Source organism: Cygnus olor, chromosome Z (assembly GCF_009769625.2).
Source record: "Cygnus olor isolate bCygOlo1 chromosome Z, bCygOlo1.pri.v2, whole genome shotgun sequence".
In the NCBI taxonomy this organism is placed as follows: domain Eukaryota; kingdom Metazoa; phylum Chordata; class Aves; order Anseriformes; family Anatidae; genus Cygnus; species Cygnus olor.
Window position 1 is genome coordinate 35978498 of NC_049198.1, and position 16389 is coordinate 35994886.

The following is a 16389-nucleotide window of genomic DNA, read 5'->3' on the forward strand; positions in this document are numbered from 1 at the left end:
AGGGGAACACTGCATTTATCTGATAAATTCAGAGCTCCTGGCATATTTTGACCAAATCTGACAGGGAGAAGAGCTGTAGAGATAATTTCCTATGGGCCATGTAAAAAAAAATAGTCACATAGAGAAGCCAGGCCTGTGAGACAAGCTGTCCCATGAACCTTGTTATTAAAAAACAGAAACCTACCCAGGGAGGAAACCAGACTGATGTTCAGGTTCTGGATGGGCTTTAATTGCAGCTCATATCAGTTTACAGCATTTCTAACCGGTTACACATGGGCAAGGGCTGTAGGAAGGAGTTTCACAGGCTGGTGTTCCAGAGATGGCAGAACTACTTCTTTGTAACATGCAGGAATCTGCTGTTTTCTCCAGACTTAAAAGGATCTTTAAGCATCTTCAGATGCTTCCCAAAAAGGGACAATTGAAAGTCTTAGATCACCATACACCCTTCTGGCTTTCAGTTAAACACAGTGCCAGCTGAGCAAGATAGAAATGTAAAGGCCTTCTGTGCCTGTAAACTCAGGAACAATGAAAAAAAAAAAAAAAAGAAAAAAAAAAGCTGTTTGCAAACTCCCAGCATATAGCAAGGAGGTGAGTAGGAGTTTGTCAAGAGCAAATTGTGTCTGCCTAATTTAGTTTTCTTCTGCAAAAGGGTATTTGCAGTCCCTGTGACTATGGAAGAAAACGGTATTACGTTAGATTTTTGACACTGATAAGATTTCTAGCATTGTTTGACAGGACGTTATTATAAAAGTGCTAGAAAACCTGAGTTTGATGAAAATTCTGTGGATTAGTGTGAAACTGTTCCAATAGCTGCTTCTGGGCTGTTCTCAGCAGTCTATTATCAAGCCAGAAAAAGGTGTCAAGTGAAGTTCAGCAGGATCTTCTGGGTCAGTTTCCCTTTACTCGTTGAGTAATAGCCACGTGGAAGGTATTGGTAAACTGAAGTCTGGGAAGGTCCATGAACACCTTAAAAAATAGGTCTGAAATCCAAAGGCAGCCTGCTGAATTGTAGAAAATAGAACAAAATTGAGTAATAGTGAAGTATTACACATATATAGGCATCATCAACAATGCTGGTTGTAGAAAAACTAGGGAAGGAGTAGTTCTTGCAAGAAACTGAAGGATTAGTGAATCAGAAGCCAAATATAATACAATGTGACATCACTGCATTAAAAAGGAAAAAAAAGACTATAATTGAGAGAAAATCAGACCTGTAAAACAGGCAGAAATCCTTTCCCTCTGCCTGGTGTTAGTTTTTTACAATGTGACTGGGGAGCTGGACTACTCACAGACACCAAACTTCAAAAGGAAGCAGGAAATGGCTGAGGAGTATCTGGAAAAGGATATCAATGAGAATTAGTTGGAGGAACCTGGCCTGTATGGAGAAATAGGCTCAGTCAGCCTTAAAAGACAGTGTGAGGTGGACTTTTACAGGTTGTAAGTATGCAGAAGGGAGCTTGCAAAAGTTCAGACCAGGTGTTAGGAGAAATGAGGTGAAGAAGGCACTGGGGTAGACTGACTGGAAGCTCAGAGCCTCTATCTCTGGTTGGAGATAGATGTTTAAGGAGCAGTTGGAGAAGCAGTCTTGTAGGTCATAGGTATAGGGGCTGATCCTGCCCTGGGACAAGAAGGGTCCCAGAGGTGGTTGGTGGCAGTCTGGTGAATCGGACATCTACATTTTTTCCCACTCGTTTCTGTGCTTATGCACATTGGCTGGACACAAAATGAGTTGTGGACAGAGCTGTAGATTAGGACTTTGCCTGATTGCCCTGCAGAGACTTACCAACTGTAAATAAGAGCATCTGTGTTCTCTAGAGAGACCGGGCTTTGTAAATTATCACTGCTTCTACCTGTTTCCCATAAGCACAGCCATGGCTACTAGACCTCCATGTGCCTGAACTCTCCTAACTTAGTCTACATACTTTCCCATACTGCAGGAGACCTGATGCAGTTCTCCATTCATTATTGTAATTATTTTAGGGAGTCTCAAGTGTTCCCCCCCCCGGATCACAATTTAATTTGGAAGAGGGTGCCCCAAGTGACTAAGTGGGAGAAAACATGCTGTATGGCATAACTTCTTGTTGACCATGACACACTTGACTGCCAACTTAGAAACTAGATTGTATCTGTCACATTATCACGTGTTAATTGGCTCAATCTGTGACATAACAGCATGTCTTTCTGAATTACTCAGTGTCAGCTTTTAAAGTGTCAAAAACAGACTCCTTTTTAAAGCATACAACCTACTTCTCTGCATTGTCTTTAGAATTCTAAAAGGAGCTCTGAAATCTGCAATTTTTCTACATAACTTAGTAGCTAACCATGTCTCTTGCTTATATGCTTGACTAGCATTCTTTGAATTCATTAGTTTTTATGCCTACTTCTGCCAGAGTCTGAAATTGTCTACTTAAATCATCTCAATTATCTTCCAAAAGTTACCAGAGGAGTTACTCTGAGTCCTCTCCATAGCATCTTACAAAATATTGAGAAGTACTATGGTTCTGTCTCTCTTCCCATTATCCCAAATCTTTGTTTATGTCAGGATTCCTCCCTCAATGCCAAAGTAAGTATAGTCCTCTTAATTTTGTTAATTCATTTTGATGTTGTGAATTCAGCTAACCCTGCAAAATTTTTTCTTTATTTATCACATGGAGTATATGAAACATATTCGTATGATTACAAATTAATCAGCTTAATACATATTAAAAGAGAAGGAAAATATCTGCAACTCACAGAAGCAAGAATAAAATCCTAAAAATGTTGTATTAGTTAGCACTCATGTTTCGTGTAACGTTCATACAAGCAGGGAACCTGGAGAATTCAAGGAATTCAAAGAGTCTATTAGTGCTTTATGAATGACTTGAACGGGACTGGATAAAACATAAAACATTTTGGTCAAGAAAAAACAACGCAATACAGACAGGGCATAGCAAATTCTCGTGATAAAGGATACATAATCAGTAAATGTTTTAAGGACAAATGAAAACAAATGTATGAAGAAAAATTAGGCATTTAATGTAAAAAGATAAAAGCAGATAGGGAGACAGTATTTTCTGTCTGAATAGGTTATAAAAACAGATGAACGTCACAGAGCAGACTTGAGAGATTTGGAAAGTACAAGTTCAAGGCTGGAGGAATGCCATTTGTGCAAAAACCGTGTTTTATTACTTCAATGACTATTAATAAAGCTCTCTTAATCTGTGTAAGACAATTGGATATGGTAATATTAAGTAAGGTAATTAAACATGAGGTTTAAAGCTTTTTCTCCTGGCATCTCACTGTTTTTTCTGACATTGTCCTATCTTCTTTACCTTGTGTCTCTGGCATTACCCAGTATCTGATTGGCCTGATTATTACTGAACAGTTTAAAAAAAAAATAGAAAAAATCCTGCCTGTATGGTTTTGCTGAACTAACAATCAAATTCTCATTCTGTTATACCTCCAGTTGTTATTTCATTTCATGTCCTGTATCATCCTCTGCTAAATGTGGCAATTGCCCTGTGATCCTAGATCTCCATTATTTCTAGCAAGTGTATGGAAAGAGGTCATCTCCACCTGGTTTGTTCAAGTTGTGAACAAACTGTGTGTAGAAAACAAAGGCACCAGTCTAAAGGGCAGGAGGAGTGGACACGAGCAGGAGAAACCCAGAGGCATGGGCAGCCAGCTTGAGTGAAGCTGGGTTCTGGATGCTAGCATCCAGAAGAATATCTTATTCTATGGGAGAGCGTTTGGAGGTGCTCTCCACATTAACTGGTGGTTTTCCTCTTCATTGAGCTCCCACCTGCTGATGTCCCAAATGGCTGGTAGCCAGAGCCCACCCCACTGCAGCTTGTTCTGTCTCAGGACCTCCTGCCTGCTGCCCAGGCAGGGCCCTGCCAAGGCAAGAGGAAAATTCACACCCTCTTTTACAGGGTGCCAGAAGGAGCCTCCTAGCCCTTAAAGAGCCCATAAGGAGCTGAAAGACACCCCTATGTCTTTTTATTTATATATATATATATATATATATATATTTAAATACATTTCATTTTCAATTATTATTATTATTTTAATAAAAAGAGAGGGCTGTGGAGGAAATGACTGCCAGCTCAGGGAAAATGTTCCACTGACAATGAGAAACTAAGTTGCTTATGAGAGAAATAGGAATCAAGCCATGAATGGCAGCCTTACTGGTAGGTAAGAGGTAAGTCGTAAGCGGACAGCTGCTTAGAGACAGACTGTGAAGGGAAAAACCTCAAAGGAAAAGTGAGAATTGTAAGGACTGTGGGGAAGGAATATGACCTATTTTATTGAAGAAACCCAACCAGCACTGCACTGCGATTCTCCACACGAGCGTGTTGGAGTGATGCACTCATTATGCTTCTGTCTACAGGGATGTGGTCGGCTTACCTGACAGCATGCTGAGCAGTGATCACAGAGTGCTCAGCAAACAGATAACCAGATTCAGTATCACACCATCGCAGCTGCACACAGTGTCTCTGCACAGGAGTGGTGCGGTCTGTCTTGCTGACTGAGGTACCTGGGCTATCTTTGCTAATTGCTTTGCTAAGTCTTTGCTGATCTTGTTTGCTAAAAGGAGTGTGGTTGACTGAGACAGCAAAGTATAAAGTCTGCTTTCAAGAAGTTATAGAAAAATAGGGCTGGGAGGGTTCTTCATAAGTCACCTAAACCACCACCAGCTCAAAAGCAGGGTCAGCTCTTCAAAGTATCCCAGGAAGATACCCGTCTAGCTTGTTCTTCAAAACTTGCTGTGCTCCAAGTACCCACATCTGCTCTTGGTTCCAGCCACAGAACAGGAGGGACCACTGGACGAGCAGGATGCAAGTGTCTCACTATCAGCACATTTATATTGTACAAGTAAGAAGGCTGCAGTACGGGAAGGCCTCTCTGCTGGTCCTGCTCTCACACTTCTGGTTGTGCCAGAGCTTTAACAGCACCAAAGCACTCTGGTTAAAATGCCAGCTAATTTTCCACTTGTGCAAACTATAGTAAAAGGCATGATTCAGGGAAAGACTGGGAAGATTCCAGTTTAGTATTATCTTCTAAGTTAAGCCATTAAAGAAAAAAATAATAATAGAAGAAAAAGAAAAAAAATCACAAAAGATATTCACTAAATTATGTGATGCTTATTACATCATCCTGTAAAAACAAATGTGCAGGGATAACATGAGTTTAACTAAATCCATGTTTGCAGTCCAAATAAAACCTGACCCAGAAAAACGGAGCATGCAATAGCAGCTACCTCCGAAGTCTCATTATAGTATTTGGAAAAAGTCAATGCAAGAGGTAGCAATGCAAACAATAGACTATTTCATCACTTGGGCTGAAGCAATCTGTTTCTGGAACATGCCCTTTACAGTTTTACAAAATAGGATGTTTTATCTTGGTTTCTGTAAACGCTTGGCTTTCATCAGGGGCATCGGAAGAATGAAATGTTAAACCCATGAGCAAGACCTGTCCTGGCCTACTCCTTGCCCCTCAGTACATGCCCTGGATTTAATGCTTCTGAATTTTGTCAGAAATCTTCAGTTTTGTAGGTTGCCATGCTAGTACAATGCATCCCGAGCTCTCCATCTCTAAATGCCACAGCTGTTGGTTTTCCTGGCATTTACTTACCTGGGCAACCTGCTCTAGGGAACCTGCTTTGGCAGGGAGGTTGGACCTGTTGATCTCTTGAGGTTCCTTCCAACCCCTACAATTCAGTGATTCTGTGATAGAGCTGCTGATTTTTTTATCTATTTATTTTATTTTATTTTATTATTTTATTTTATTTTATTTTATTTTATTTTATTTTATTCTAATTTAATTTATTTTAATTTATTTTTAATTTATTTTATTATTTTTTTTGTGGCCATGTTAAGGTACTGTCCCACTTTTGAAAGGTGGCATGAGGCAGAGGGTTCCAGTGCCTTGAAAAACAACTGACCAATGGGACTGGTGTCTCATATTCATGTGTATGTTTGTGTGAACCCTGTCAACATCCATTGTAAACATACCTGTACCTCTGTGGTCTTGCTGGTACGCTGCCCTCTAACAGGGCTCTGGCTCACTGCTCACAGGTGGGTAGGGAAATCCCAATCAAATGCAATGATGCTCTCCTGTGCATTAGAAATCTGAGGATCAGGTATGAAGGCAAGACAGGCAGGCTCCACGTATGTTATTGTGAGTCTTTCATCAAGATTTGGAAAGAATAAAATGATTGTGTTGGAATGCTGCATCACAGTAAACTGTAGGGAAATGATTTCCTTCTGGTGTTGGCTCACACACATACACGGACAGGATGTTTCAGGCTCTCAGACACTCACACCAGACCACTATGAATGTCTCTGTTCCTTACACTGAAACCCAGGTTACACCACCTCTGAGCCAGAATTCAACTGCCTGGAATATTTGTATGGATCCAGATCCCACAATCCATGCACAGAACTCAGACAGATCATCGAGGAGTGTGAGTGTCCCTTCACTCACTCAGAATTAAGTCCTTTCCATCTCTTGTGTCCCAGTTCTAAATTACAGCATTATATCAATTCCCAGAGAGTGCATGTTTCTTTTAGAGCTGCAGGGATGTGCCCTTGTAAAAACGAGGTGCACACATCAGAGGTTTAGAGGTAAAGAAACCTGCACCAGGGTTCCACCACAGGGTGTCTTTACTCAGCTGAGTTCATGAGCAGCAGACTGGGAAAGAAGCAGTCTTCCCCACAGGCACAAGCGAGAGGAACAGAGATAATGACAGGGAGCAATGCCTCACAGGGCATGAAGCAAGGCACCCAGGAAAGGGGCAGCTACATCTGTTACATCTGTCAAACAAATGCTCAATGCTTACTTCACGTTCCGTGTTCATTTCGTGTCATTGCCCAAATTGTGATGGACAGCACTATGTATTTCCACTGAGGGAAAGGGATAATTAGTCTGGGGAGTGGAAGCATGCCAGAGAAGAATGGTGATGGTTTTTAGCTTGTCTGTGCAAAGGGAGAAAAGCAGTACAGAGGAAAACATACAGGAAGCTAAAAAGAAGACAGCATTGTAATTGATGATGGTGAGAGTGTTCATAGTGATTTACAGAGACTGTGGGACCCAGCAGCCTTGTCCTTTGGCCTCACTCTTCAGTGCTTTTTCCTCCAATCTTACCATGCTGTTTTGCTTGTTACCCTGATATGTCGTTGTCCAATCCAACATTTCTTTGAACTTCTCTTTTCCAATCTCTCTTTCTCCCTGCAGCAAATAAAACTGCTGCGTCCTGGCTTCTAAGGCAGTATCTGTGGCAGTAGCTATTTGATCTTTAATTCTCTGCCTGTCCAGTGGCTACTTTACAGTGACTGTGGAACTGAAAAAAAACTAATACAGAGAGGATATGCACAATACTTTCTAACGTGTTGTTACTGGTGGCAGTTTGTAGCTGTAGTGCTCAGAAGCATGATAATACCTATATAGCCTAATAGCCAGTTGTGATTGCAGTGGAGCTGGGGCTGTGCCTAACAGGGCACTGCAATTAGCGGTAAGGCACAGAGGTGCTGCAGAGCCCAGGGCTATGAGACCCACCACAGGATGAGTCAGACGCTGGCTATTCCTGAGCCTTGCACAGAGTGTAAAAGCAGTAGAAATTTTATTGTAAACTGTAATGTAAAAACCTATTAACAAGGAGTGATCACCCTGAGCCTAAAGAGAAAGAGGAAGGTGTTCCCCCCCCCTTTTTTTTTGAGTGCTAAATCTTTTGATTTTTATATTGGGGGGGAAATCAGTAATAAATCTAAATATGTCTGTCCTCAGACTCTATAAAATGTTGTTTTATAGCTGATAATTACCAACAATAAAGGAGAGTAACTAACATAATTTATAAGTGTATATTTTAGCTGGTCAGTAATTAGATGCAAGGACTAGGTTTTACTATGGTGTTCAATTACTCTTTTTTTTTTTTTAATAAAGCTGAGCATTTAGATAAGCAAGTAATTCTTACAATTTTAATTAACCACTGCTTGTTTCTTGCTTATCTAGCACTAGAGATGTGCATTATCTGCTGATTTCTTTCCAGAAGCTTAGTTATGGTGTTTACAATGCAATTCATTGTCTGTGTAACTCACTGGTAACTGCAGTAATTTAAGCTATAGCATAGGCAGGACAATGACAAATGTTACAGAGTGGAGGACAGGCTGGGGAAGATCACAGAAGTCTTTCCACCTAGCATCTCTGACTAGCATTTGTGGCAGTTCAAATGTTTGTATCACAGAAAAGGCCCCACATGCTGCATTATTTATGTTATTTATTGGACCTACACATGCTTCAGAGGTATTTGCAACCTTGGGAATTTCAGCCCTTTTAGTGCCTTAGCTGGATTCAAAAATGAAGGGGACAGAAATGCAGTAAGAACTGTCACTTTTTGCTATCATTTACCTTGAATCACTGGGTTATAGCATTATGATACTGTGAAAAAAATATACTGAAAAAATCCCTGGACTGTGGAAGTAGCTTTGAAATTAGCCACCATGCCAGGTAAGGTATTCAGTGGGAGCCTACCTCAGGCTCTCCCTGTGCAGAACTGTGTTCCCTGTGTTCTTTTTATTTTATGCAGAAGTGGCATAATGGAATATGTGATTGATGCTTAAGCTGTACCTAGCAATAACCACATTATCTGGAAAGGACAGACATCTTAACTGAAAAATCTGAAATAATCAGCAAGTTTTACTCTGTAACCATTGCTCCTCCATTCTTTGACTCCAAATGTTATAGGAGTAGGATGACTCACACAGCTGAAAACTGTGGTGAATGTAGGCATGTATGGAATTTGTGATGGTACAAATGGGCTTCTTAAAAGGTTGACCTTGCTTTAAAAACAGAAAGATCTAATAGGTCTTACAAGTTCAAAGCACAAATGAATGGATGAGACGTTGCTTTCTAAATGTACCACAGTACAAAGGATGTATAATAGCTGATAGAAAAGATGAAACTGCTGTGTGTATCATGTAGCATAGACACTTCCTTTTTTCTTATGGAACAGGATTGTGTCTTTTTTCAGATCTGGAAGATGTTCCACTCCTGTTACATATGGAAATGTTATAGTTTTGGTGCTTCTCATCACTCATCTAGTGAAAGCAGCAGCTATGATATGGAGGACGCAGACATTCAAAAATATTTTTCTCACATCTCACCTTACAGACTCTATAGGAAGCGTGGGGTGTTGTTCATTTTGTTTAGCTTTGTGGTGAGGAAAAGGGAAGGGCAGAGGGTGGAGGAATCATAGCTGCTAACTGCTGTTGGGTCTGAGCACCTCACAAATAGTTCAGTCACTCCATCTGACCTTCCAAAACCTTTGGTGTGGTCTGTGTGGTCCCCCTAGAACAGCTCCAGGGGAAATGACTTGCTCTCTGAGGCTGTGATTTTGCAGGTGTTGCTCCCACACCATGAAACATCACTGTGGGGAATGGACAAACCTGGGAACTTGACCTTTCATGTGATGAATAAAACAGGTTGTGGGGGCTGTAATGATTTTTGTTCCTGGCTAAATAAATGACCAGTGGAGGGTTAAATCCAAGCAGCAAAATATTCACCATTTGCTTTTGCCTTTACTTTAGCACCACCTGTAAGTTTACCCGCACTAGATTTATCATCAATCATATGACTGATATCTGGCTGCTGCTGTTTTTCAGATAGCAAGAAGGACGATGGATGATGCAAAGCCTGACAGACATTTTAGTTCCAACTAAGTCATACAAATATTCTGTCATTTGAGTCTCTGTTGTCTTCACGTGAAACTTATCAGCACCAAATAGGACCTGCAAAAACAATCTTTTCTCTTTATTCCTTCATTGGATAGGCATTTTAAAATGAAGCAATAGCTGACAACAATTATTTTTCTTTCATGGTCTTTTTGGTACAGTTTGCAAGTGACTCAAATGTATTTGTCTTTCAGGACAGTAGAATCTGACATTTTTATTTCCTGAAAACCATAAATAGACCTAGCAGTATGAATATCTCTACAGGATATTTGTGGTAACTGGCTGTAAGGGGTACTTCAGAAAGATCTCATTGGGCTTGCTTCTAGATAAAGAATGGTAAACAACTAAGATACAGTTTGTGAGGTTAGCTGGGTCTAGCAATAATTTTTTGAGCACTACTGAGAGCACTTTGTTGGTTTAGGTGGTGGTAATTTTCATTTGTTGAGGATGTCTGCTTTTAAGTGTTAGTAGTGTTCTTTCCTTCATCACTGGGATGTACCCGTGGCATCAAATCTGCAATTAGAAGAGTCATGGGGAAGCATCTGGCAATTCTCTTAGGCTCTTCAAGGGCAAGATAGGAAATAGAAGTCTGTTTATTGGAGCTAAATTTGGTGTGCTGCTACTGTTGTCAAAATGAGTTTTGTTGAAAACATACAGGACTGCTTCTAATCTGCGAGCTAGATTATTCATTCCTCACTGCAAGAGGTGCTGGGCTTTAAAATAAAATAAAAACTCAGTTGGTGAGGGTTTATGATGCAAACACATGAAGCCATTACTGAGTGACTGGCGGAGGAAGACTTGTTGCAAGGATCCTCCTACATTCAATCAGCCTCAGGCTGTGATAAACATCTGTTGAGTCTAACCCTTTTCCCACTAGGTATCCATAAGAAAACCAATGAGACTGGCAGATAACCACACATTTCCATTGAAGTTAATCGCTAGGGAGAGAGCTCATCTTTTTTCTCCCTCAAAATATGCTTGGCTCTACTTTAATCAGAGGGCTGCCATTTAATCCAGTAGGCAACCTTCCAAAATGGATGACTTTACAGATATGTCATCATCCGTCCAATTCAGATACACAGGTCATCTTTCTGCATGTATCATTTCAGATATTTTCAATAAGAGAAATCAAGTGTTAAATTTCCTTCATAACATAATCCCTATGGTCTTTTAAATAAAAGGTTAGGGAATGCTTCCTAACATATCAGAAGTTTCTCCGTCAACTTCAGCTGAAGAAACCTGTTGAGTAAATAAAGGTCTCTGACTAACAATAGCCTTTGATGGTACTTTAAAAACCCACAGTATGTTCACCCCCACTTTTGTGGGTTCACCCACCCACGTTCATACCACATCCCAGATGTATGTGGTATAATACCAGCAGAGGGGTGGGCTGAAAGTTACCCATTACAATGGAGCATGATATGCAAGCTGGTTTTTTTCCTCTTGTTGAGGAGTTCTTACATTTCTTGCTGCTGTGAAGGCTGATTTTATTCCCAGCACTGCCAAACCACCTGGGATATCTATCAGGCCTCCTCCCCATGCTACCCGCCCATGGCTGGCGCACCTCTGGGGTGGTGCCTGCCCCAGCCTCCAGCCTGTGGGATCTGGGCAGGAGCTTGTAGCAGACATCCCATGTGTTCAAACCCATAGCCTCTGATGCTTCAGTGTCCCTCCCTAGCCCCATATATTACTTGCAGGACTGCTGCTACAGGAGAGGCTTTAGTCACTGTACAAGCCAGCCAGACAACCAAGGACAGCGAATGGAGCTCTGTGAACTGATAAGGTCAGATGTCCTATAGTTCTGTGTCTTACACACATAATGAGAGACTTTGTGTTGATAAGGTATTTATAAGGTCGCTTATTATCCCTCCCTTGACTCCTCCATGTCTCATAGTTTTCACCTCATTTTAAGAAGAGGCATGTGATAACAACCATTTCCTCTGCTCTCAGGTGGCTGCTTCCATGAAGCTCATGGGAACTGAATTGTCTTCGATACCTTCACCCTTCTGTCAAATCTGAGTGAAACTAGTCAATGAGTAAAATACTAGAAAAAAATCCTGATGGGAAGAGGCACAGAGACAGGCATCCCACCTTGTTTCCTTAAGAAATCATTTAACTTTTTAAAAGGAAACAGAGAAGACTGAGAGATTTGGGTAATGTATTTGCTATTGATCCCCTAGTACTTTGACTGAAGTGGACTTCACACTGTCAGGATATTTCTTCATTACACCTTGCAAGGATGAAATAATTGTATAAAATGAGCAATATCGTAATATCATACCACAGGATGCATTTTTTTCCCCTACAGCAATGTAATGAATTTGAACTCAATGTACTATCTCCCTAGTCTTTTGGTACATTAAGAAGCACTGCACAGACAAATTGTACTCATCTGTGGATGTTTTTAATCTTTTGTCTTCACTAATGGATTAATCTTGTTTTCATCTCTCTTCTGTAGGAACAAAAATGTTGTTTTTTGCATCAGGATTGGTAACATAAGCACAGGAAGTGCCAGGCATGCTGCTTCCTGGGATTGCACAATGTATGGAGGGAAACAAGTACTAGATTGATATTCAAAGGAAAAGCACTGACCGGGTGTATGTGACCAAAAGGCTAAAATGCCATTAAAAGCAGTAAGAAGGTTGCAAAAGGTAAGAAAAACAAAGGGAGGAAATAAAGGTTGATAATATTTGTATGAAACTAGTGATCAGCATCAGACAGTGTGTGAACCTGTAGTACTCAGCCAATGGGGAACCAGGGGAGAGAGTGAGCATTGGGAAACAGAGCATAAAAGGTGTGAAAATTGCATCCACAAGCGCTCTCCTGCTTGCCTGTCACTGCAATCAAGAATAAAATGTTACTTCACCAAGACCCTTTCCTGAGCCTGTGTTATTGGCTAACGAGTGTTTGTCACACTTGGTACAACCTCTGAAAGCAGCAGTCCAACTAGAGGTGACTCCGAGATGCAAAGTGACTCCTTTAGACTCACTCGTGGTGCATCTTCTACATCACACACTGTGAAGCCAGTGGGGGTTTTGCTGAGAGCACCACCAGGCCCACAGAGACTGTTTGAGCTGGGAAACAAGCCAGCTTGGTAGTTCACTCAGGCTGCACTACAAAGTTAAAGAGAATACAGGCTCTGGTCATTCAGACCTGTTAAAAGGGGTTAAGAATTACAGATCTGAAGAAACAAGATGAGATACTGTCTTGCAGAAATGGAAATGTCCCCTCCTCTCTTGCCTTCTCTGTCTTGTATCTCTCTCCCTGCTATATTCTCCCCCAACCCCTTCTGTCTGTGACGACAGGGTGATCATCACACATGTGGCAGAGCTGTGCTCTCTGCAGCTCTAAGCTGATCACCGAGTTCTCCCTCCTGAACTTTCCCTATTGTTCTTTGGACAAAGGCACTGAAGGTAAAGTGGATAGATGGTTCTCCAGAGCTATTCAAGGGGCATTCTGCTCCTCACCTCCCCCCCTCGCTGTGAATCCCACGATTCCCAGTATTGCCCTTGACCCAGATAACATCCCACAGTCAGGGGAACACAAAGCCTTTTTCCAGCCTCAAGGTCGGAACATTTTTAAACCCCAAAACAGAAGCACCTTCCTTAGGACACAGTAATGTAAAAAGAAGTAATTATGGAAATGCACGATGTGTTTCTTTGGATAAGTGTCTCAGGGACAAGAGATAATCATTTATCATGGATTTTCACCAGCTGCCATGAAAAGGAAGATTAAATGCACAAGAGTGTATGGTATCAGGTTAAAGAGACACTGGTAGCAGGAATGCTATATTTGAGAGATGCCATCAACCTCAAACCTGTTTTAGCAGAGGGTGTCCTGCCATTTAGCATATGTTGCACTGGTTTCTAGCAGTATTTGATTTTTAAAGTGTAAAAACTATCTCAGCCTAATAAAGCAGATGGAAAATACATGTGTTTTGCCTGTTACATTTTCATCCTGCATTAGCTTTTACAGCTCAGTTAACAGGGTAGAAAGATGATAATGGGTCCAGCCAATGCAAGGGAACCAAGATTTCCTGTCCCATTGGCTTATATGACCCTTCTTGCTGTAGCTAAGAGAAAGGTGCTACCTTATGGCAGAGGAGGCTCTTGCACTAAAGCAGAAATGCTCACAACTCACAAAGATGAGTGACTTCGCAGGAGGTTTTAGTACAAAAAAGCAAGTGATCAAACGTTTAAATGGCTGGAGCATAAATGCAGATGAGAGGAGCTGTGATGTCAAGAACTCACTGTGCTACAACTCACAGGCTAAATAATATAGGTAAGCTTGACAGTTATACCAGGAAAATATTTAGACCTTCAGCAGTCTGATGGATGTAATACACAGGAAGCGACGTATAAACACTGAATGCCTGAAAATTCCAGCATGACATAGGAACAGCAGCGTATGTGAAACAAGTTGCCAGAAATTTTTTTCATTTACATCACTGGAGATGGGGTGTGTGTCTGTGAATAAACAAGACACCGCTACCTGAGGGCAAGGTTTACTCCAGCTAAAGGACATTAAATACAATAAAGCGCAGAAATATTTTAATACCTATTTTGTAATGCTGGTGGAAACAAATATGCATTTGTACTATTTAAAATATCCCAAACAGATGATATTCTATGCACTGGTTGGGTTTGCAATTTCAGTATCACAAAGTGGATTGCATTTACCTTATCCCACGGCGTATATCTCCACATCAGCATGTAGACTACCTTTCTAGCAATAAATTCATATACCCAGATGGTGACTCCTAATTCTGTGAAATTTCATTTCAAAAATTCTCACTCAATTTCTCCTATTTCTGGTTAGACAGGCTTTCCTGGAGCCAGGTAAAGGTACTTGCTCTTCAGAGTAATTCTGTCCACTGTAAATGAAAAGTCCAGGGAAAAGAAGAAACAAACAAACAAACAAACAAACAACAACAACAACAAAAAACACGTGAAAGTCTGGCTAAAAAAACAACTTGCCCTATCTTAACTTGGCTTTACTGGTTGCTAATTCATTCAAATTAGCTGCATTTTAACTTGCATTAAAACACAACTCTAACTTAGGGAAAAGAGATTCACTGAGGCCTTTACTGTTTCAATTTCTCTGTAGGGTGTAAAGGATGACACAGTTCCCTGTCCTTTCTTCTCAAAGACAGCAAAGCCCTTTTGACTCTGCTTCTGACTCACTAGAGGTCCATGGGGAAAAATCAGCATGACCTGCACCTCCAGATGCAACTGGCTCAGACAAATTACACTGTGCTTCCTGCTGGCAGATTGTGGGTTGCATTTGGGGAGTTCATGCAGCTTTGGATGCTGCGTATGTTTTCACTCAGGGCCCTCCTGCAGGTGTATAGTGACCTTCACTGTGTGATGCTGAGGAAGTGATGGAATATGCTGCGTTATGTGACGTGCATTCAGGGAAACTGTGGTCAGGAAAAGAAAGTAATTGTAGAAGGAAAACACTAAGCACAGATCCTCACAGGTGTATGTTAGGGCTGAGGTTTGCTCTCTACAATGGAAACCTGGAGGAACCCAGAACTTTGATTAGGCACCTGCACTTTGCTGGCAGGTGTAGTCAGCACTTAATACTCAATCAGTTCCCTCTGTCATTGCCCTTACTCTGCAATATTCAGAACTGAAACAGCCCAGAGCCCAGACAATGTTTTGGTTTCAAGGAAGGCCAGCAGGAATTTTGGCTGGGGAGGAGAACAGCTGCTGCAACACTAAGGTATGTGTATATTTGGAACAAGGACACACAGACATGTACCATCCTGCTTATTGTATTTGCCTTAGCTTCACATTGCTCTCTCCTGAGTTAGAGGTTTTATTATTATCTCTGTCAGCAGGGATGATTGCCTGAAAGTGTCCTCAAACACACCTGCTACAGGACACTTTATCGTCAATGTAATTCCAAGGAAATAAGGGCTTCAGCAGCCATGCTGATACCAGTTATTAATCCAGATAAACCAGCTTGCGTATACTGAGGACATGACCTGCTTGTGCTACAATCCACCTACTTGCCTTGGCACTTCCTAAGACTAGTGCCTCTCTGTGAGATCAACATGCCAGACTCTTCCTGTTGCAGTTTGTGGTAGAGATGATGGCGGACAGATTTTTTGTTTGTTTTCGTTTTCCCCTTCTTAGATTCCTCTGCTTACAAGGTATGTATCTTGGGCTCTGTGACTGCAGCTGCTCTAGCAAAGCTAGAGCAGATGCCGGAGCGAGGTTGCACCAATACAATTTTTTCTGTTTCTTTTCTCTAAGACAGGAGTGGTAGAGTTCACCAGAGCAGGTGAAAAGGTGAGTGGATGTAAGTAGTGTCACCTTGCTATTGTTATCCAGACATTGGCACAAACCCACTGTGAAATGTATGAGGACACCAAGAGAACAACACTTACACCAGTTGATATCTTTTCCTACCATGATGCCTGGTGGTGTTTGCAGACCTTACCTCTGTACTTACAGCTGTGAAAAGGTGCCAAAGACAGCTAAAAGTATCATCAATTATGCTGCTAGCTGGGGCAAACTGGCCTTGTCCTGGAGGACAGCAGTGCTTGCAATGCACCTGAAGGAGTATTGTGTTGGCATCAGTCCCTTACTCTGCTCTTTCCTGTAAGCAAAACTACACTTCTTCCAGAAGTTTGATAGATTACAAAAGCACAGGTGGCCTGAGATGCTAATTAAGC

The 16389-nt window shown here is 41.3% G+C and overlaps 1 protein-coding gene across 1 annotated transcript in view; it reads right to left on the reverse strand.

The window, feature by feature from the left end:
* The window catches only part of SLC24A2 (solute carrier family 24 member 2), a 144745-nt gene that overhangs the window by 2715 nt on the left and 125641 nt on the right, over window positions 1–16389 (reverse strand). The window lies entirely within an intron of this gene.